At 39.5% G+C, this 21,758-nt stretch overlaps 1 long non-coding RNA gene across 2 annotated transcripts in view; it reads left to right on the top strand.

Annotated features, from left to right (window-relative positions):
• Window positions 1–1,624, top strand: part of LOC119252572 (uncharacterized) — a 32,658-nt gene extending 31,034 nt beyond the window's left edge. For both annotated transcript variants that reach the window (XR_005126847.2, XR_005126848.2), the window contains exon 7: window positions 678–1,624. This is a non-coding gene — a long non-coding RNA (uncharacterized LOC119252572). The remainder of the gene's footprint in view (window positions 1–677) is intronic.
• Window positions 1,625–21,758: the final 20,134 nt, after the last annotated feature.

Here is a 21,758-nt window from a genome sequence, read left to right as displayed (position 1 = left end):
AGGGTGCCACACTCTCAATAATTCTCACTTCTTTAAAATAGTTAGCAGATTTAGCACATATTTAACACATATTTAGCAGTGGTAAGCACAAAGTTTAAGTCAACTCATTGACATTTTCAGGTGGGGAAACTCCTTTGCAACAACTTCCCAGCCCAGTCCAGCCCCACAGAACCTCAACTCTAGACAATGTCTTGGGCACAGCAAGTTATCACCTAACCTTCAACTTTCACTTGTTTGCTAATGACTCTGAAACCTGTATCCTCCATCCAGGGTGCTCTCCCAAAACAACTGTCTACTGGTAGATATTTATCTTCTGGATGATCCACAGATTCCTCATTTGCAATAAAAGCAACACCGAGCTTCCTCCTTCAGCCTGTAGAACTATTCCTGCTATATTACCCCACTGTAGTAAATGACACACAATTTGCCCAAACTAATTATCTTGGGGTCATCCTAGATGCTTCTATCTTTGCCCCATTTTTATGAACTGCTAAATTCCATAAGTGCTATCTCTGAAATACAAACACACACACCCTCAATTCTCTGTATTCCCACTGGCCTGATGCTAGTTAAAATCTGGAATAATCTGAAACCAGGATTTTTTTTCTGGAATGTCACAATCGCCTTCTTGTCACTTTGAAATGTTGCTATCCCTAAATTATGTTTCTTCCCCACAGGGAAACCAGATGATACTACCGCCAGCTTTCTTCCAGTGGTTTGCTCTCCTTCATAACCCTGAAACCTAGACCTGACTTACCTCTCTTGCTGTTTGATCAATTCAGAGGCAGAGTGAGAGACTAATGTATGCTAGGAAGGCAGACAGATAAATTAAAATCGTAGAAGAGATCATCCTGTAGTAAAGTAATTTATGGTCTGATTTGGAAAGCACTGGAAGAGTCAAATAGCATTAAGCTGACTGTGATGTGTCAGTCACCAAGCCAGTTGCTTAGCTGCAATGATTAAATACATGGTTCTTCTCCTTGTGCTGGGAAAATTGCAACATAAATTTTGCACCACAGTATGGAGCTGGAGTCATGATTTGATGGTTGAGTAGGAACTGACCAAGTGGGCTGCAGGGGAAGATAAGGGAGCCAGAAGTTACAGCAGGATAAAGCACAATATTTGGGAAACAGCAAGAAGTTCATTGCCACAGGACTGTAGGATGATCAAGGGAGTGTGAAGAGTTAGGCTGAAGCACTCTTCATCATCATCATCATCATCATCGTCATCATCATTCATTCATCTACTAGCTCACTCACATGTTCATCATATAAATATTTCCCTAATGTACTTTCTAGAATCTCAGTCCCAACAGGTTATATACACATCATGGTTTAAGTAAAGCTCTTGAATATTGTTTATGAGCAGATAAGGATTCTAGCTGAAATCATCCTTGGTCTGTTGCTTCGCCTCGACCTTCATTCTCCTCCTCCATAATATGCCCTTAAAACCATAACTGTTTTGGGGCCTCCCTGGTGGCACAAGGAGTTAAGACACAACCTATGAAGCTATCTGCAGCCACTGCAGCACGAGTTCAATCTCCGGCCAGGGAGCTACCCACATGGCGCAGCAGACCTCTCCTTTCTCACCACTGCTCCCCTCAGCAGTGTATTTCAGTAGATCCCCCTGTTCTGCTCCCCACTCTGTCTCTGGTGAATCCTCTCACCCCCCCCCACAACTCTGGCCTGTACCCCAGTTCTTGTATGCATAAATAAATAAATCTTTAAAAAAAACTGTTTCTATCTAATCCATAGACTAGAGATGCCATCTTTTAAATGGAATAGAATGAAAGGAAATAAGCTTCCTAAAGAGAAAGAAAGGACTTCAATAGTTGCAAAGAAACTCTTTACAATTATAAACATTTAGGACAGGAAAGCACATGGTTTAAGTCAACTCCCTGCCACAGTGAGTGTACAGTTATCATGTTTTCAACTATCAATGTTCTATCAATATTCTGTACTGACAGCCTTTTCTTTGTCTATGTGAACTTCTCCCTATTAAATAAGCTCACTTTTGGAAGAATTCTTATGGCAATAACTATAATTACAACCCAAGGCTTAGCTGGAAAATGTAGTGATGTGACAGCTTTTGTGATAGAAAGGGTGGAGAGAGAATGAAAGCTTATAATTTTCTTTGAAGTGTCTTGAAGTCTGACAGTAGCCCTGCCCTTATGATGTGAATGTGCAGTGACCTGGAGACTCAGGGGAGAGTTAGCCAGGCTTACACACCAAGTCACTACCACACAGACTCCCAGTTAACAAGCAAAAAAACCTCAGCACAGTCCTGAATTCTCTATAACTCTTTAAAAAGTAATAATCTAGAACAGTGGTTTCCAACACTTTGGAATATGAGGACTACTTTTAAATGTCAAAGCTTTTCATTCCTCATATAAGATGAGCTCTTCTTGTAAACATCAGCTGAGGAACACATAATCATAACAAGCAAACTACACATTTGATATTCCTTTGAAATAAATTCATCTCTATAATCGTAATAGCATTTATGTATGAATAGAACAAAGCACATATATTTGAAAAATATGTTTTCTTCTGCCTGCCAACAGAACTTGCTCCCATGTATTTGGTGACACTGGCCTCAGTCCAGAAATCTGTGACTTCTGTCTCTCCCAATCTTCCACTTCAAGGTCAAGCTTGGAATAGTGTGCTCCTTTATCCATTCATTTGCTCATTAGTGTATTTCCTTTCACAGAATAAGGACCCTAGGGACCTACTATGGTCTATGATTCATGCTAGGGGTCCTCCTACAAAGTCAAATAACACCTGATATGTGCCCTCAAGAAACTTAAGGCCAACTTGGGGACATAGGTAAATCTGAAACATACAATATATGTAAATCTGAAACATACAATGGTCACAAAAAAAGGATGTAATGGGGGTGAGTGGTTAGAAAATATTTCATGTATGGGCCTCCCTGGTGGCACAGCGCTATCAAGCTATTGCCAGTCACTGCAGCATGAGTTGAATCCCCGGCCAGGGAGCAACCCACATGGCACAACAGATCTCTCCTGCCTCGCCCACTGCTCCCCACAGCAGTGTATTTCAGTAGATCTGCCTGTTCTGCTCCCCACTCTCTCTCTGGTGAATCCTCTCACCCCTGGCACCTCTAGCCTACACCCCAGTTCTTATATGCATTAAATAAATAAAATAAATATTTAAAAAAGAAAAAGAAAAAATATTTCATGTAGGAGGTGTATCAGTCAGCTATTACCACCATGATGTTGTGTGACAAATCGCTCAAATTACATAGTGATGTCAAACAGTAATCTTCAGGCTCATGGTCTGCAAGACAATAGCCAATCTACTGGGCTGTGCTTGACTCCAGACCTTGGGCTCCAGCTTCTAAGCTGCAGATTGGTTTCATATGCGCTTTACATGGCACTCAACCTACTTGGATGAAATGTTATCATACTGGGTCACACAGAATATGAGAGGATGACTACAGAAAGTGTCTCAGCTCACTAATCTTTCTTCAGTCACTTACACTCCATTGGCCAAAGCAAGTCACCTGATCAGACCCACTATACTCTGCTTCTTCATGATATGGATGTGGATGCTGCCTCAGGAAAGGGAAGAATTAGGATGAAAAGTGCCATTTATTACAGGATTGAACTTTTTATCTACATCCCAAGAGATGATTACAAGATTATCAGTTGGATTAAATATCTGAAATAAAGATCAGGAGAAGTAAAGGAATACCAGTGCACAGCATTTGGACTAAAAGAAATTGTCTGAGGGATAGGAGTTGGGGCTGTTCCGGGGATTCAGGCTCAGACTGTGTCATCAGATATAGTGGGATCACACACAGCCTTATAAGTTACAAAACTGGATAGGACTAGGGGGAATTAAAAGAAACAGCTTATTTTGTGGATTCTAGGCTCAGACTGACCATGAAGGAGCCATTTTAACCAATGTCTCCAGGATGATGACAGTGATATTTAAAAGAAGAAATGCAGATTCACTTTGTGCTGTCTTCTGTACTGCTATCTTCAAAGCATGGAGGTTGTGGTTTATATTAGTCTCCTATTGCTACTGTTCACAAATTTAATGGCTAAAAACAATACAAATTTACTATTTTAGAGTTCTGGAGGTTACAACTCTGGACACAAATCAAGCTGTTGGCATGATTTTGCCTTTGCTGGCTTCTAGAGCCCAACTGCATTCATTTGATGTGGACTTCAATGTCTGAATTCAAGACTTAAAGAAAGAGGGAGTTTTATTTTTGTTTCTTTGTGACTTCTTCCTTGTGACTTTTCTTACATAGAAAATATCCAGCCCTGGTCTTAGTTTCATCAACAATCAGTGTGTGGCCTTGGAAATTCATCGACCCTCAGAGATAATTTCTTTTACAGTGAGGAAGTTGGAATGGGGAACTCTAAGTTTCCCTCTATGGTTTGGAATTGATTATTATTCATACCATTATTACATGAAGACTTGAGACTGGCACACAGATTATTTTGTGTTCAGAAGCAGGCAGCTTTTTTCCATAAATAAGTCTGTGGAATATTCCAGTTTTAAGACAGAACTTTGAAATGAAAAGTATACAACAAATACATGTGTCCAAGACCATAGAATGTACACTATGTATGCTACCCCAAGGAAGAACTGTAATGTAAACTGTGAACTTTGGCTGGTTATGTTGTGTCAATGTAGGTTCATCAATTAGAACAAATGTACTAATTTGGTGGGAGATGCTGACAATGGGGAAGCTATGTTTGTGTGGGGGCAGGGTATATGGGAAATATCTGTATCTACCCTTCAATTTTGCTACCAACCTAAAACTTCTTACCAAAAAAATGTGCCATATGATTGAATTTATCTGTCCAAAGCTACATATACAATTGACCCTTGAGCAAAGAGAGGGTGGGAGTAACCAACCCCCAAGCATCAAAAATTCAATATAACTTTTGACTCTCCCAAAATATAACTACTAATAACTTGTTAATGACTGGAAGCCTTTACCAATAATATAAACAGCCAATTAGCACATATTTTGTATATTATAGGTATTATGTATTATGCTAATGCTAAAGTAATCTAAAAAAAGAAAATGTTACTAAGAAAATCATAAGGAAGATACATTTGCAGTATCAGTAACATTTATGTTGTCTGTTTATCAGATGACTCATCTGCCAGTACCTGCTTCAATATTGTCTTATATGATATAAACACTGTAGATGTTATACCTATTACTCACACCAGACATCAAAGATGAAAAATAATGTGAAAAGAAAGTCATATTTATTTACATGTATAACATCTCATAATTGATAATTTTATCAAAAATATTTATCAAAAAATACCCATGTAGTGCAAGCCTGTGTTGTCCAAGGGTCACTTGTATCTGACCAAATAAACTGTGACACTTAAAACTGCTTTGATTTTGGGCCTCCCTGGTGGTGCAGCGGTTAAGCGGTGGGTTGCGAAGCTGCCCACAGCCTCTGTAGCACCAATTCAATCCCCGGCTGCCGGGCGAAGGTCCCACATGGCACACAGACCTCTCCTGCCGCTCGCTGCTCCCCACAGCAGTGTCCTTCGTTGGTCTGCCTGTTCTGCTCCCCGCTCTGGTTCTGGTGAATTCTCTCACCCTCCCGCGCTTCTGACTGTACCCAGTGCTTGTATAAATAAATCTAAAAAAAAAAAAAAAAAAACTGCTTTGATTTTTCAAAGATGTAGTGAATTTCCAGACCTGTTTCACTGCCTCCTTACATTAAAAATTATTAAATAATTCAAACATATATTTTAAAGGGAAATGACATGGCACCATGTATCCTATACACATACATATCCTATTTACACTGTACATGTTTCAATTCTTTATAGAAATAAACATCCCAGATAAAATCAAATTCCCTGATCTCATATTCCTTCTCATACGTCCCAGAGGCACATTAATATTCTGAAGTTGGTATGAAGTTTCTCATTACTTAATTTATTTATTTATTTTTAGAAGATTTATTTATTTATTTATACAAGCACTGGATAGAGTCAGAAGCACGGGAGGGTGAGAGAATTCACCAGAGCCAGAGTGGGGAGCAGAGCGCCCGAAGTACACTGCTGAGGGGAGCAGCGGGCGGCAGGAGAGGTCTGCGCATCATGTGGGACCCTCCTCTGGTGGCCGGGGAGCAGCCTGGGATCGAACCAGCGCTGCAAAGGCTGCGGGCAGCTTCGCAACCCAGCGCTCAACCGCTGCGCCACCGGGGAGGCCCCATTACTTAATTTAAATCAATATATTTACATACATCAGGACTTTATAAAATGTTTTTAGTATTTTTGAGATGTATTAAATGGCATCATGAAAGAAAAATTCTTTTGATAATTTTTTTCATTCAATATTTTGATTTCAAGATTTAGTCACAGTAATATGGATAGGCCTAGTTTATTCATTTAAATTGCTATATTGTATTTTATTATATGACTATCCTGTTTATTTTCCTCTCATACAGTGAATTTAAATATTTTATGTTTAAAACAGTGCTGCAGTGAACATTTTCCTTAAATGCGTCCCCGTGTTCTTATGGGCTAGAGATCCCGATGGCAGTTATCATCATATTGTAGACTATGAGTTACTAATGCCTCATGATTAAATAAGTACAGAAATTGACAGTAAACTTTTAGGTACTTTTAAAACATTTCTACTGAGTCCATTTATGTCTATTAATCTAAAAATAAAAAATTTTCAGGCTTATATTTGTTTTTAAAATTTATTCATTATATATGTTAACTTTTATTCTTTTATTTTACAAAAGAAAATGCTCCTGAGCAGCATGGAAAACTTTTTTTAAAAAAACTTGGCTTTTCATTATAGACAGTTTGAGAATTTCTGCAGTTTCTACCAAGTTTCTAACTAGAAGTGGTATTTCTGACTTGATAAGTAGGTGCATTTTTGCTCTATAAAGTGTTAAAAGCTGCACTAACAAATTAACAAATTTCCAATCTCATCTGCAGTATACAATAGTTTCCTTTTTCCCACAGTTGCATTATCAGACTTTTAAATCTTTGCCAAGATGATAATTGCAGAATAATGTTATTTTAATTAGCTTTTCTCTGATTTATAGTGAGGTTGAACATCCATTTGTATGTTTATTAGATTTCCATTTGTGTGATTTTTAACAAGGTAGATTTTCTTGGTTTGTAATTTTGGGGGAAATATGTCTTTAAAAATCTAGCTATAGGAGATAAAGTATTGTAACAGGTATAACTGGTTCTGACCAGGAAAAGCCTTGGAATAGCTGGGTTTGACTTGATGAGGGACAGGAAAAACTAGTTACAACAAATTAATGCACAGGTGAGTACTTTAGTGTATGCATGTCTGTCCTGGTATTTTGGTTTTTACATAATCATTCAGTCATCACCATTAAGACGCCATTAAGGTGTGTTATGTGGAGCAATTTTCACTGAGAATTCTGGGCCTGTCATCCAGTTCTGATCATCCCATGATTTTCTGGTGCTAATCATCAGAGATCAAGGACACAGAGACTGAGAGAGAGTGTTCTGGTAGCTTCATTATTTTCTGGGCTCTGATCTGACTTGTCATTCACCCCGTCTTTGGAGTTGGTTGAAAGGAGAACTCAGAAAAGGGTGTGTGTAAGTGGACACAGTTAACCAGGAAGTCTATTCTAAGCCATCTGTAGTTGGTCAGAGTTTTAAAAATGCAAATCTTAACGTATTTTTCACACTTAAAACTGTTCAATACCTTCCCGCAGAATAATGAGATCTGAGTTATTTGGCACAAATCTCCTCCTACCTCTTCCTTCCCTCTTTCCTCCTAGCCCATTACATGAAATTGCTTACACAACCCTAACTTATGGCAAACTGTGTCACACTTTCATTCCTTGACTCAGATTATCCTTATTCCCAGAATACTTTCTTCCCCCGGTCAGCCGGATGCACATTTCCACCTCATTCATAAATAACTCAGCTGTGAAGCAGGGAGAACAGATTATTCCCCTTCATATGCTCTACTAAATTAAAATGTTTAAATATTTCCTCCTTTTTAAAAGTAAACTGTTGTTCAAGGTGCATAGCTCAGTGAATTATTACAAAAGAATACTGGCGTTACCATCACCCTAGTAAAGAAATAGAATACTGCCAATCCTCCCCTAATTGGTTTTGAATTTCCATGGCATTTGGTACTGTTCTTTGGGACTGAATACATTTACTTTTTCTTTTTTTTCCCTCCTCACTCAGATTATTGTGCATAGCTCTGCAGAAGGATTCTGTTTATAAGGTCATATTTATTTTATATTATATGAATATATGCATATACATACATGTATATAATTACATATGTATATAATTATTCCCTTTTCTTTTTTTCTCCTAATACAAAGGTATAGTCTCCCTTTGAGTCTTGTCTTACCCCAGGTCTTTTTCCCTAACACTTTGGCCAGTGTTAGTTACACATGCTACTGAAAAACTATAGTGATAAGATTCCAAATAACCGGTGCACTAAGCTAGGATGAGTGTTGAGTTATCAAGGAGAGCCTGAAAAATTGTAAAGATTGTTAGTCTTGAGCACTCAGTTCATTTTTGTTCTGCTACTCTTAGATGCAACAGGCCTCCTGCCTTGGGGGCTTTTGAATTTTCTATCCCTTCTCTCTGAAACATTTTTCTAAGTATCCTCAAGGATTGCTTACATCACGAGAGGTAGCTGTAAGGGATACAGAATAATATCTGACTCACATTAGTTATTGTAAGATGAGAAAGGAATACTGTGAGTTCAAGTGTAAGGAGAACTACATAGGGAGTGGTTAGAATTAACCAAAAGAAAAATTGACTTGCAGGTAGGACAGAGAAGAGCATATTAAGGTCAAGTAAATAATGGCATGCAGCTATAAAGATGAGCTTCTCAGAGTGAGTCAGGTAGCAGGAGATTAGGTTAGGAAAATAATAAGTTGAATCACAAAATAAAGGACCATGAGAACTAGGCAAAGGATTTTAGACTTTGAATCATGCCTCCTTCTCCCAGACTCTTGACTTCCTTTAGTTACTAGAACATAAGATTCTGGAGCATGTACTCTAGTAAGATGTCCTGCACATAATTGGCTAGCAATGTTCTATATCCTCGTGATTGAGCACTCAAGCCCTAGGGTGAAATTGGGTTCAAATTCTTCCCCATTCCTTCCTGTCTGTATGACCTTACATAAGGTATTTAAGGTATCCTCTGCACCTTCATTTCCCTATCTATAAAAAAAAGGTCTCACAGAGCTATCAGGCTCGCTGGGCTGCTGAGGATTGCAGAGAGATTACACATAAAGCATTGGAATAAACATTAGCTAATCTTAATTTTTTTAATTCCTACTTTTTAAAGTGCTTTCCCTTCATCCAAGAGTTAAAATTCTGCCCTGAAGTAAAAACTTATAAGCAAGGATGTTGGAAGAGAACTTTCTCCAACTAACCCACCCTAATAACCATATCCTTCCCCAGTTTCTTTGTGATAGGTAATCTGTTGCCAATTTTTTTTGTCCACTTAAAGGACAGTGTAGCCATGGCTTCTGGGGTTTTGCTCTGTATCCATATTGTATTAGAGTGTTTGTCTGGAGTGCTAACTTCTGTGGAATGGGAAGGTTTCCCTTATGTCAAGGGAAGTGCTTATCACTAGAACATGGATTTGTTGTGGGAAATCCTCATTATAGTAATGTAGGCAGATGATTTAGTAGGCAGCAAGAAGGGGAAGGTAATAAACTTCTTTGCAAAGCCTGGGAGACTGACAATGCAAAGTAGGTAGGGACCCGTCAAGAGAATTTTCAGCATCCATCCGCATGCAGGAAGTGCCAGGCCACTTCCTAGAGAATCCCCATCAACTCTCACCAAACCTTGGAGAAGGTTTTAGGAGTATGTCCATGGAGTCTATAAGCATCTCTAGTTGCCTCAAATTTGGTGCTTATATTTATACCATTTTACAGAGGCATGTTATCAGGACCACCTGTCAAGTTTGATATAGGAGAGGCCTCTGCACAGCTTGTGTCTTTCACATAGCTGTTTAGCAGTATCTTTGTAACTTCATACACAAGAGAATGCCTTTTTTTAGATAAATATTTTAATGTAATAATTTTTAAAAATCACAAATTCTATTTTAAAAAGTCCATGACAGGGCCTCCCTGGTGGTGCAGCGGTTGAGCGCTGGGTTGCGAAGCTGCCCGCAGCCTCTGCAGCGCCGGTTCGATCCCCGGCTGCTCCCCGGCCACCGCAGGAGGGTCCCACATGGCGCGCAGACCTCTCCTGCCGCCCGCTGCTCCCCTCAGCAGTGTACTTCGGTCCTTCTGCCTGCTCTGCTCCCCACTCTGGCTCTGGTGAATTCTCTCACCCTCCCGCGCTTCTGACTGTGCCCAGTGCTTGTATAAATAAATAAATAAATCTTTAAAAAAAAAAAAAAAGTCCATGACAACAAAATATCAAAAATTTAAAAATAAATTTTTCATTTAAATTGTTCTATTTCAATTACCACCACCTTTCCATCACTCAGTGTCATTACAATGTCAAAACATATGACATGCTACATTTAAAACTTAATGAATAAGGGCCTCCCCTGGTGGCGCAGTGGTTGAGCGCTGGGTTGCAAAGCTGCCCACAGCCTCTGCAGCGCCACTTTGATCCCTGGCCACCGGCGAGGGTCCCACATGGCACACAGATCTCTCCTGCCACCCGCTGCTCCCCTCAGCAGTGTCCTTCGTCAGTCTGCCTGTTCTGTTCCCCGCTCTGGCTCTGGTGAATTTTCTCACCCTCTCGCGCTTCTGACTATACCCAGTGCTTGTATAAATAAATAAATAAATAAATCTTTAAAAGAAAAAAAAAATAATGAATAAAGAAAAGATCAGTGGGAGAACTTAGATTCTGACCATAGAGATAATCTCCAATTTCAAATGGTTAACTTATTTTTTTTTTTACTTTATGATGGTACAAAAGTGATATGCAATCAGTAGAAACCATACTTTGAATTTTTAATTTTGATCTTTCCCCAGGCTATCAATATGCAGTACGTTACTCCCCCCTCCACCAAGCACTTTTAAAGCTAAACAAGCCCTCTCGATACACTGTTTTCACTTTCAGCACAATATCCAACATATTACATGAGATATTCAACACTTTATTATAAAACAGGCTTTATGTTAGATGATTTTGCCCAACTGTAGGCTAAAGTATGTGGTCTGAGCATATTTAAGGAAGGCTAGGGGAAGTATATTAAAGGCATTTTCAATTTCAAATATTTTTAACTTATGAAAGGTTGATTGGAATATAACCCTAACATAAGCTGACGAGCTATACTTTGCTTCCAAGTGTTATTTTTGTTTGCTTTCCTCCAAAAGTTTAACCATTCAAGGAATGCAGTTAGAAATTAGATGTGTGTCATTACCCAAAGCAGTGATAGTGAAGGCAAAGATCAACAGCTGGGACTACATCAAATTAAAGAGCGTCTGCACAGCAAAAGAGACAATAACCAAAACAAAGAGAACCCCCACGACTGGGAGAACATTTTTGCACACAACTCTAATGATAAAGGACTGATCACAAAAATCTACAAAGAGCTGATGAGACTCAACAAAAACAAAGAAAATAATCCAGTCAAAAGATGGGCAGAAGACCTAAAAAGAAACTTCTTCAAAGACGAAATGCAAATGGCCAACAGACATATGAAAAAATGTTCAACATCACTTGTAATCAGGAAAATGCAAATCAAAACTACAATGAGATACCATCTTACACCAGTGAGAATGGCACATATTAAAAGCTAGCAATAACAAATGTTGGCGAGGTTGTGGAGAAAAAGGAACTCTCCTGCATTGCTGCTGGGAGTGAAAAATGGTCCAACCACTGTGAAAAGCTGTGTGGAGATTTCTTGACCTACTAAAGATGGAGCTTCCATATGATCCAGCAATTCCACTCCTAGGTATTTACCCAAAGGACACAGAAACATTAATTCCAAAGGGCACCTGCATCCCTATGTTTATAGCAGCAGTGTTTACAACAGCTAAGATATGGAAACAACCCAAATGCCCAAAAATAGATGACTAGATCAAGAAGATGTGGTACATATACACAATGGAATATTACTCAGCAATCAAAAAAGATAAACTTATACAATTTGTAGCAACATGGATGGAGCTGGAAGGGATCATGCTCAGCGAAATAAGTCAGAAAAAAGAAAAATACCGAATGATCTCACTCATAGCAGGAATTTAGAAAACCTAAATAAGGGACCAGGAAAAAGACTAATTAATACAAAGTAAAAATCAAAATCAACAAGCAACTATAAACCAGAGACACACTTAGGGGGCGAGGTAGGGGGGCAGAGGAAGGATTAGGGTCAAAATAAGGGGGGTGCAATTGTATGGGGAATGTAACCAAAATGAAAATGCATACATTGTGCAAAAATGAAAAATGATTTAAGAATTATATAAAATAAAATATTAATTAAAAAAAAGAAATTGGATGTGTGTGATTCCCTCCCTCCCACCCTCCCTCCCTCTTCCTCTCCTCCCTTCCTTCCTCTTTCCTTTTCTCTTTTCCTGACTGATGTGTTTTATAGGCAAGGAGCATCAAGGACTGACTGTATAGAGACTTAAACAGAACAAGTAAAACAAAGCCCACAATGCAATGTAGATATTTCAGAAAGCTTCTCAGTTCCTGGTTTGGGTTCTAACTTGTCCTGAAGTGTGTACTGAAAAGAGTTCAAGAGGATGGGTGTGACGTGATGGCACTGAGTCGATGCTTACTGAGAAAAGTCATTTGACAAATCCTAGTGTTGCCACCAGCTGCTCCATTTGCAGCACTGATACTAAGAATGAATGAAGACGGTGCCCTAGGAAAACAGAATTGTGCGAGAACACTCCTCCCCCAAGTGCTTTTCATGTCTGGGCATAGAGTTCTCAATGCTCATCTCCACATCTATTTTCAGTTGCCATCCAAAGGATTAATGAAAATAACTCCATCTCATGTGACGAATGCCTCACACATATAGCCCATCTTAGGATTCATAGAAAACCCTGACTTGTTATAGAAAGACCTCAAAAATAAGATACAGAAAATAAAATCACCTATGTCTGCATATAAAATAATTGAAAATTTTATTTTGATATTGTGTTCCATAATGAAGCTTGGTCAATGAATGTTTATTAAAAATAAAACTTAGGTCCAGCAGCCTTCCTACTACCAGTAGGAAATGACATGGCTATTTATGCAAGCTAAGTTATAAATGAATTAATGCAACCTAAGTTGTAAATGTTGATATTAACTTAGTAAAGAGATAGACCACACATTTTACCCTTACTCTAGTCTCAGGAATATTTTCTGCTGTCCCATCATGGACAAATTAGTTCCCCTTTGAACTCAGTTTTCAAATCATTGTAAAAGATAGTGAATATACCTATAGTGAATCATCTCACATAATTACCAAGAAAATAAAGTGATATAAGGTAAACATTTTAAAACTACTGAGTGTGCAACTATTATTCAATAATATACAAAAAGGAAAACTCAAAATTCCAAGCTCTTCTTTTAGTTCTATCGTGTGTGTATGTAAGTGTGTGTGTGTGTGTCCTTTTTGCTAACTTCAAATAGAGCTGCATAGAACCAATACAGAACAAAAGTGTATGGGATTTTACAATGAAAGATAGAGATCTTTCTATCAATAAATCAACCCTTTCTGTCTTCTGAAACCATAATAGCTCATTTGGCATTTATTGTACTAGGGCATAATTAGTGGTTATTTGGTGAACACAGAATTACATAAAAACAACAGGTGCAACAATTCACAGACAGAGTCATTAATTGCAGAGGCTCTAAGGATTTGGAGCAAGAAAAAGAAATCCAAAATACCCCAGAAGCAGGTGTTGTAGGTATCCTCATGGCTCATGTGGGCACTTAGAACGATTTGATGACAGCTTGCTTAAAAGCCAAGGCTGAACAGGACAGCTGGCAAGGGGATTAGTAGCATGTGAAAGACTGGGATTGGAGAACAGAAAGTCTGATCAGAGCCCCAGCGGGAGCCAACTCGAGCAAAGCTGGTTTCTGTGTTGCTGGGACCCTGCGTCTGCTCTGATTTCTCGCTCTGCTTCCCTCTGTTCTTTGCCATCAGAAGTTCGAACTGTCTTCCTGCCTCAGACCTCTCCCTTAGACTTCTCATGCTCGCTCCTTCTCTTAGTTTAAGATTGGGCTCAAATGTTACTTCTTCAAGGAAGCTGATACCTCTCAGCCCTCTCTGCAGCCTTTATCACCATCTGCAAATGTGTTACTTAATCATTTCTTTACTGTACACTTTGTTGTTGCTACCCACCAGATAGCAAGCTTTATAAAAGGAGGAGCTGCATCCCCAGCACTTTCTGGGCCATGGTAAACATCAAATACTGAAGGATGAATGAATAAACGAATACATTAATCTCCAAGGCTCCCATCAGCTGTATAATTTTCTGCTTATCTCTTGTCTCAAAGGCATTAGTTTTGTTCTTTATTCACTCACTCCCCCATTCTCTGTTTCTGAGGTGGCAATTTCTTAGCTGTGGCTAATTCTCTAATATGTCCACCATTTGACATAACAAAATGATTTAACAGTGAAAAATTCCTGTGTACATTTCTTAGATTATTTAGGGATGCTGACTGCTAACAATATAAAAAAAGTACAGCCTCTAATTATGAAACACCTGTTAGCCTGCAACTGAGTGGTACCCAGGGACCCCCAAATTTACACTCTAAAAGGGGTCCTGCCATTGCTGCATAAAGACAAAGGAAGTATACTCAGTATAGTAGCTCTTTAATAGAATAGTGTGCATAGAGAGAGAAAAAAAAGGATAACTGTTTTCCAATAAACACCCAAAGTTATCCACCCCTTCAGGGGGTAAATGTCCAGTCAAACAGGGTCTACCTGCATCCGGGCCACTGTGCCCCAAAAGCTCACCACAAGTTTACGACACCATAGACTCTGGTGGGGAACATTAGGAAAGAGTTTTGAAGCAGGTCTCACAAAGACAAAAGAAGATACCACATCAAGATAACGGCTACCATTATCAGCCTCCCACGTGTCTCTCACCCATGTGTCTCTTAAGTGTGTCTAATGTCTCTCTTCCATGTGTCTCCATTATGCCTCCTTCCCAGCAATACCAGGGGACAAATCAGGTCACAGAACAAGAGCTCCCCTCTCCCACCTGCCTTCCGTGTTACACAACTTCAACTGGCCTTGTTGCCAGTAGCTAGTCCAAGGCAGCTACATTTAAGTGGTGTTGGAAACACAGCCGCTCCCCTAACACTTAGAAACTGTGGATGAATTATATATACTTTTAAATTCATGCTGAATTTGCAAGAGCTACTGGGAAATGCTCAGGAGCTAATACTGGAGAGGAAACTGAAACGCAGAGCCCACAGAGGAGACAAACACTTGATTATGCCGGGGAGGAAGCAGGAGATGGAGAGTGTCCATCCCAGCTGCCCAGTGTGTAAGTGCTGTGTACGTATGAGGGGCGATGCCGCTCTGGAGATGCCACTCTGGCCCCACGTGGTGCTGAGAGCTGAGATGGAACTCGAAGAACTCTGCAGTGATCGAGATGTCCTCCTGTGAATCCACCAGCTGGCTAGAGGATGACTCGGACTTTCATTTTAGTCTAGGCTCTCAGTGAGAAAAAAAGAAAGTCTCCTCTGACAGTTCATTATCAAGACCTAGCCTCACATGGGCTTGGGACTCACACTTTTTTTTTTTAAAAGATTTATTTATTTATTTATACAAGCACTGGGTACAGTCAGAAGCACGGGAGGGTAAGATGATTCACCAGAGCCAGAGCAGGGAACAGAACAGGCAGACTGACGAAGTACACAGCTGAGGGGAGCAGTGGGCGAGACAGGAGAGGTCTGTGCACCATGTGGGACCCTCGCCCTGCTGCTGGGGATCGAACTGGCGCTGCAGAGGCTGTGGGCAGCTTTGCAGCCCAGCGCTCAACCGCTGTGCCACCAGGGGAGGCCCGTGACTCACACTTTTGACTCAACAACTCCCAATCTGAGTGAGTGATGTAAAAACTGTGCCCAGATTTTACACACACATACTCAAACCCCAGAGTATTTGACAGAGGCAATCTTGCTATAAGTGTACACCTTGAATCCAGGCCTCAGAGGATCCTCACAGATCCTCAGAGACTCACTGGATATAAATTCATAGTTGAAAATTATAAGACACACAAGCAAGAGTCAGCAGATACTACGGACTGAATGTCTAAGAATTAGACTTCAAACAAACAAAAATCTGAGAAAAATAAAGTTGCCAAGATGAGAAAAAATAATCAATACAATACTGGGAAATGAAAACATACCACTGAAACTTTAAAAATCACAAAATAGATTAGAAATGGCTATTTAAACATTTGCCAACTGGAAGATAAACCAGAGCATGAGTCACAGAGTAATTAAGAGATGAATATTTGATAAGACAATGAGGATAAGATGAAAAAGTCTCTAATAGGAGTGCCAGATGGAAAATATATTTTAAAAATAGGAAAGAGTCAATATTGGAAGATTGAATGACCAAGAATTTTTCAGAATTGATGAAATATTTAAATCATCAGATCCAGAAAATTCAAGAAGTTGTGCACAGGAAAAATAAAAATAAATCTGTTCATAAACACACTGTAGTGAAACAGCAGAATATCAAAAACAAAGATGTTGCCGAGAATAGTCAGATTATCCAAAAGGAGCAATTGTTAGATTGACATGAGTGCATTTTAAGTCAAAAGGCAGTGCATTAAAACCTTCAAATTATTCAAAGAAATACATTCCTCACCCTAAAATTCTGCTCCAATAACATCATTAAAATAATTGAGAGTGTACCCCTAGCAGACGCTACTACACCAGAAAGAACAAAACTGAATTCAGGAGGAAGGAGTGAGAGATAAAAAAGTGTAGTAAGCAAAGAAATCACTAAACACTTAGATAACTCTAAATAGGTCTTGACTGTACAAAACAACATAATACATTTGGTTATAAAATTGACGTTTGGTTATAAACATAAATTAAAAGATGGAAGGTATCATTGACTTAGCATGTTCTAAACTCTATTATTTGGGAGTAGACACATATGTTAACTTTAGATTTCAGAAGTTACATGGGCATGATCAAATTTTAACCATCATCACCAACAGAAATGAAATGCATAATTTTCAAATCAATAAGTTGGTCTCCAAAAAACTGGTGACCTAACACAGCTACAGAGCATTTCACAGCATTAGAGCTGAATTTCTACAGCTGAAAGGTCCTCCCTTCTCCCAAGCAGATTTAATTTCCTCTCTGTTCTTGGATATCATGGCCAAGCCTCAATTAGAGCTGATGGCTTGTGCTTCCTCATGATTCTATTCCAGTGCCTGGCACATAACAGATACTCTCATGTTTGTAGAATGAATGGGTGTGAGATGATCAAGGTCACACATCTTCCAAGAGCAGATCAGAATAAGAACCCAGACTTGCATATACAAGCTTGTTCTTTTTGGGGAAAAAAATATCTAAATAATGCTGTATGTCCACAAAGACAAATTCAAAATAACTAAAAGGCCTGAATACAAGACCTGAAACCATAAAATATACGGAAGAAAACATAGGCAAAACACTCTATGACCTACATCTCAGAAATATCTTTGAAGACTCATCCCCAAAGCAAAGAAAATGAAGAAAAAGATAAACAGCTGGAACTACATCAAACTAAAAATCTTCCATACAGCAAAAGAGACAATAACCAAAACAAAGAGACACACTATAGATTGGGAGAAATATTTACACTCCACACAACTAATAAGAGATTTATATCAAGGATCTACAAAGAGTTTATACAGCGCAACAAAAACAATCCACTCAAGAAATGGGTAGAAGAGCTAAAAAGACACTTCTCCAAAGAGGAAATCAGTAAAAAGGCATGTGAAAAAATGCTCAACATCACTTATAATCAGGGAAATGTAAATCAAATCCACAGTGTGATACCACCTCACACCAGTGAGAATGGCACATACCAAAAAAACCAGCAACAACAAATGTTGGCGAGGATGTGGTGAAAAAGGAACTCTCTTACATTGCTGGTGGGAGTTCAAACTGGTCCAAACACTATGGAAAGCTGTCTGGAGGTTCCTCAGTCTACTAAAAATGGAGCTACATATGACCCAGCAATTCAGTCCTAGTGATCTACCCCAAGGACAGAAAAATATTGATTCAAAAAAATACCTGTACCCTTATGTTTATTGCAGCACTATTTACAATAACTAAGATAAGGAAACAACCTAAATACCTCCAACAGATGACTGGATCAAAAAGATATGGCATATATACATAATGGAATACTACTCAGCAATCAAAAAAAGATAAACTCATGCTATTCACAGCAACATGAATGGAGCCAGAAGGGATTATGTTCAGTGAAATAAGTTAGCAGGAAAAAGAAAAATAGTAGATGGTTTCAATTATAGGAGGAATATACGGACACTGAACAAGGGTCAGGAAAAAAAAGATAAAACTTGCAAGCAAACTATAGAACTGAGACACATGAAGGGGAGGGAGAGGGTCAAAAAAGGAGAGGGAAGAGCACAAGAGACTGTGTTGATGGTTCACGGGTGGTGTGGTAGTGGGAGATTTATGGGGACTACACCAGAGGAGAGAAATCAAACATTGTACAAAAATGAACAATGATGTAAAAAAAGGTATAACTTTAAAATAAGTAAATAACAAATGCATGTCATGAAAATAGCATAGCTGATTAATTAAAACCATTAAGAAATCCCTCTGAGATTCCAAAAGGAAATGAAAACAAAGAGAAATTCACACTGGAAAATACTGTTAATCATCTGTTTAGAGAAAATCCTTACTTTGCAGATTATGTTGGTGATGGAGCAGCTTCCTAGGCCAGGCTTTCAGAGTTACTGACTTAATCCAGGGATAACTTGGCCATATTCATCCCATCGTGGCCAGCGTCCATGAGGACATGATCTCAGAGACAGAGAAGGACCCCAGCCACAAGCTTGTCACTGCTAGGATTTAAGACCCCTTGTCAAAATTCAATGTGCCTCAAGACCCTACATGTGCCCAGCCAAACAGGTGGAGAAGAAAAGTCTGAGAACTAGCTGAGAGCTTGCTCTTGGAAGGTTCTGTACTGAGAAAGTCTGGAAGGGAAAGAAGACAGGGAGGAAAAGCTAAAGGCTGCAGTGCATATTTCACCATTTTGTGTAGGGCTACTCTGTTCAGATTTTCAGCCTCAACAACCCACATTTAAAAATGAGAACTCCCAGGCCTCCCTGGTGGCACAGCAGTTGAGCGCTGGGTTGCGAGGCTGCCCGCAGCCTCTGCAGCGCTGGTTCGATCCCCGACCACTGGCTGAGGGTCCCACGTGGCGCGCAGACCTCTCCTGTTGCGCCCACTGCTCCCCTCAGCCGTGCATTTCGTCAGTCTGCCTGTCTGCTCCCTGCTCTGGCTCTGGTGAATTCTCTCACCCTCCCACGCTTCTGACTGTACCCGGTGCTTGTATAAATAAATAAATCTTTTTAATAAATACATACATACATACATACATACATACATACATACATACATACATAAGAGAACTCCCATATTTTACTTTCCCCTATCTCACAAGATTGAAGTGTGGGCAGGAAGTGGGAGATCTTTTGAGATGGACAGCTTTGATGGACAGCTGACAGCTATACATAAGCGAGAACCTCCCAAAGATAGATTGTCCATGTGATATTTTGTCCAGCCCATTCTTTATCAGTCAACATCTAAGAGAAGACAAATGAGAGGGAAAATGATTCCAAAGTCAGGTTTCCATCAAGTGGAGGACAGCAGCAGGTGGTAGTAAAAGGAAGTAAGAATTGAGGTTGGGCAGTTTGGGGCAGGAGGGAAAAGAAGGTGCTGAGATGCCAGGATTGTTTTGAATTCATATCTAAACCTCCTGATTTACTATGGAGATAAGAGTCAGACTACCTTGAGGTATATGCCTTTGGGGGAAAAAAAAAAGATAAAAATTCTTATGTCTAGCCTACTCCATCCACTAGGTAATTCTTTTTCTCCTTAACCTGCTTCTCACATAAAGAAAAAAGAAACACCAGAAAGGAAACATATTCTGCTAGAAATTGAAAGAGATTAGTGTGTGTGTGTGTGTGTGTGTGTGTGTGCGCGCGCGCGCGCGCGCGCGCGCGCACGAGTTCAATGTGTTACAAAAGCACAGAAATGGGGCCTCCCCTGGTGGTGCAGGCAGTTGAGCGCAGCTCTGTGAAGCTGTTTGCAGCCTCTGCAGTGCCGGTTTGATCCCGGCTGGCCAGCGAGGGTCCCACATGGCCAGCAGACCTTTCCTGCCGTGCCCACTGCTCCCCTCAGCAGTGTATTTTGTCAGTCTGCCTGTTCTGTTCCCCGCTCTGTCTCTGGTGAATCCTCTCACCCTCCTGCACATCTGGCCTGTATCCTGGTTCTTGTATGTATGAATAAATAAATCTTAAAAATTAAATAAATAAAATAAAAATAAAAAGAGTTCTAAAAAAAAAAAAAAAAGCACAGAAACGTGGGCAGCAGGGTCATGGAGCATCTCTGCCACACTGGAGTGATTGAAGTTAATGTTCTACTCCATCCTTTTTGAGGTACAAAGTGAAATTCTCTTTTTTTAATAATTAATCTTCTTTGACACTTTTCACAGGATTATGGAGCTTTACCAGAAAGGAACTTCATAGCTGTCATAACATTTTAATCTCCCTGGGCCTGGGACAAAGCAGTACCCCACAGGTTCCCAGGGAGATTTTTTTCCTCCGCAATCAACATTTGAGTCAAAGACTTAACTCTGCTAAAAGACAGAATGTGGAATAAGAGTTCCTGCTGCAGTTTATTCTGATGCTAGTTCTTTGGGGCTCTAAAGTCAGCTGTAATATAGTCCTGAAAACAGAGTTTTCTCACCTTAGTCGTGCTATTTATACTTGTTCAAAAAGCTTGACATCTCTCTGTCAATTACAGTTACTCATTTTGGAGGGGTTCATTAAAAACTACAAAGTAGTAGTTGTATATATTTTGAAGAGTAAGGTAATATATTCATAAGAAGCAAAAACAAAAAAAGCTTGGCCTAATATTTGATCTGTAAATACATGCATATTTTCAAGGTCCTCCCTATGTACATATACTGGGAAATCTCTTACATGCTACCAAATGTGTTTCAGGTGAGATGAATCCAGTTAATAGTACACATAATAGTACAGTTTCATCAGACTGGATTAGGGGCTGGCCTGCCATCCTCACTCGCCCATGTGCACTGCTGTTAAAAAGCCCCTTGCAAAATGTTACCTGTGAGACGCTTTAATGCCTTCATTGACAACAGACGCTGGCATTAGTGAATCAACCACTGGGTTAATTAAAATTCAGACTCCCAGCCTATCCTCAGCTCATGGAATAAACACTGTTTTCCTTTGACCTAATTACAAGATGTTCTTAAACATCATCATTTTGTAAAAGAAACCGTGACTACAAATTGCTCCATGAACCACAAACTTGGGACTCAAAAATTCGCCTGCAATTTGGAGGAAGTGTTTGCATTTTGCCATTGAAATACAAGCTGTAGGGAACAGCACAATTTCCAGGTAATAGGCATACTTTCGTCACAGATCCCATGTTCTTTCCCCTACTGTCCTCCTCTTCCACATAGCTCCTATCTTTAAAAAGGTCAGATCAGAATCAGAATGTTCTTTTCTCTCATCGACAGATTTTATGTGGTTTTATAATGCTGCTGGTTTCAGTAATACTCAAGATTGGGGA

The sequence above is a fragment of the Talpa occidentalis genome, unplaced genomic scaffold (assembly GCF_014898055.3).
Source record: "Talpa occidentalis isolate TD23 unplaced genomic scaffold, MPIMG_talOcc4v2.1 talOcc4.2, whole genome shotgun sequence".
Classification (NCBI taxonomy): Eukaryota; Metazoa; Chordata; class Mammalia; order Eulipotyphla; family Talpidae; genus Talpa; species Talpa occidentalis.
The sequence above is the reverse complement of the archived record's forward strand: the minus strand, read 5'-3'. Positions and strand labels throughout refer to the sequence as shown.